At 43.2% G+C, this 2,500-nt stretch overlaps 1 protein-coding gene across 1 annotated transcript in view; it reads right to left on the reverse strand.

Annotated features, from left to right (window-relative positions):
• LOC120026229 (GDNF family receptor alpha-2-like) overlaps nucleotides 1–2,500 on the reverse strand; it is a 107,172-nt gene that overhangs the window by 70,355 nt on the left and 34,317 nt on the right. The window lies entirely within an intron of this gene.

The raw sequence follows: 2,500 nt of genomic DNA on the forward strand, positions 1-2,500 counted from the left end.
TGGGTAACCTTCCACAAGCTTCCCACAATAAGTTGGGTGAATTTTGGCCCATTCCTCCTGACAGAGCTGGTGTAACTGAGTCAGGTTTGTAGGCCTCCTTGCTCGCACACACTTTTTCAGTTCTGCCCACAAATTGTCTATGGGATTTAGGTCAGGGCTTTGTGATGGCCACTCCAATACCATGACTTTGTTATCCTTAAGCCATTTTGCCAAAACTTTGGAAGTATGCTTGGGGTCATTGTCCATTTGGAAGACCCATTTGCGACCAAGCTTAAACTTCCTGACTGATGTCTTGAGCTGTTGCTTCAATATATCCACATAATTTTCATTCCTCATGTTGCCATCTATTTTGTGAAGTGCACTAGTCCCTCCTGCAGCAAAGCACCCCAACAACATGATACTGCCACCCCCATGCTTCACGGTTTTGATGGTGTTCTTCGGCTTGCAAGCCTCCCCCTTTTTCCTCCAAAAATAACGATGGTCATTACGGCCAAACATCAGACCAGAGGACATTTCTCCAAAAAGTACAATCTTTGTCCCCTTCTGCAGTTGCAAACCTTAGTCTGGCTTTTTTATGGCGGTTCTGGAGCAGTGGCTTCTTCCTTGCTGAGCGGCCTTTTAGGTTATGCCGATATGGGACTCGTTTTATTGTGGATATAGATACTTTTGGTACCTGTTTCTTCCAGCATCTTCACAAGGTCCTTTGCTGTTGTTCTGGGATTGATTTGCATTTTTCGCACCAAACTACATTCACCTCTAGGAGACAGAACGCGTCTCCTTCCTGAGCGATATGGCGGCTGCGTGGTCCCATGGTGGTTATACTTGCGTACTATTGTTTGTACAGATGAACATGGTACCTTCAGGCGTTTGGAAATTGCTCCCAAGGATGAACCAGACTTGTGGAGATCTACATTTGTTTCTGAGGTCTTGGCTGATTTCTTTTGATTTTCCCATGATGTCAAGCAAAGAGGCACTGAGTCTGAAGGTGGGCCTTGAAATACATCCACAGGTACACCTCCAATTGACTCAAATGATGTCAATTAGCCTATCAGAAACTTCTAAAGCTTTGACATCATTTTCTGGAATTTTCCGAGCTGTTTGAAGGCATAGTCAACTTAGTGTATGTAAACTTCTGACCCACTGGAATTGTGATGCAGTGAATTACAAGTGAAATAATCTGTCTGTAAACAATTGTTAGTGTTAGGGACAAAAAGTAGCTTATGCTTGGGAGGCTAAGAGCCATTTATGTGTTGTAAGCCTATAGTTTTTTGGGAGGATGTTACTTCTTGCCACTGGAGAGCAGTAATACATAAGGTGGTGGGCCAGGACCATAGAAGTGGATAGACATAACATCTCTATATCTCTGTCATGATGGAATCTGTGAGAGCATTGGCAGCACCATTGAGGCCAGCTCAATATTGAAACAGTACATTTTCTTCTCAAGTAAAATTCATTGGCTGATCCCTCTTGATGACCCGGCTGTCACGACTCCAACCCGGTCATTAAGTTATGTCAACCGGGTCATCAGGAGGGATCAGCCAATGAAGTTGGATGTTGACTAAATCAAAAAGGTGAAAGTGCTTAACGGCATTGCCCATGTGTAACGTCGTTACCCATCGCTCCACAAAAGCCACGGCCCTTGCAGAGCAAGGTGCAACACTACTTCTAGGTTTCAGAGCAAGTGACGTAACTGATTGAAACGCTAGTAGCGCGTACCCGCTAACTAGCTAGCCATTTCACATCCGTTACACATGCTAACACAGGCTTTTGGCCACTAGAGGACTCCATACAACTCTACGGCCAGGTCATAGGTTTGGTTAGGTTTAAATTATAAATCAATCCTAATGTGACTTGGATTTAAAGGATAAGTGCCTAGACTGGTGCAATAAATATGGTGGAAGGAAACTCTTTGTTTACTTTAGCATTAGATGTTAGAAGAATCAAGTACCTTTACCTTAATCTGACAGAATGAGAGGGGAAAAAAGAACAAATGAAGTTATGGCACATTTGATGTGTTATGTTTATGTAATATTAAACATGTATCACTGACTAACCACTTCAAATAGCGTTAATAACAACAGCTACAACAACAGCAAAAACATAAGCAATACAACACTTCTTCACAAATCTATCAGTTCAAAGTCAGTGTGTGTGTGTGTGTGTGTGTGTGTGTGTGTGTGTGTGTGTGTGTGTGTGTGTGTGTGTGTGTGTGTGTGTGTGTGTGTGTGTGTGTGTGTGTGTGTGTGTGTGTGTGTGTGTATGTTTCTGTTCAAGAAAACTATGCATTCCAGAGAGGTGGTTGTTCGGTTTCTCAAGCCTGATGACAGTTGTCCACAGACTGAAAATATTCTCACCACGAACGCTTGGGATGCAAGGGCAGAAACCAGATCCAATGCCACATATCACAGCTTTAGATAAAGAGCCAATCTTACCTGCCAGAACTGGTGAAGGTGACTCTGTAAACATGACCCCCTTTACCTCTGAGGTATTTCCATAGCTC

This window comes from Salvelinus namaycush, chromosome 31 (assembly GCF_016432855.1).
Source record: "Salvelinus namaycush isolate Seneca chromosome 31, SaNama_1.0, whole genome shotgun sequence".
Lineage (NCBI taxonomy): Eukaryota > Metazoa > Chordata > Actinopteri > Salmoniformes > Salmonidae > Salvelinus > Salvelinus namaycush.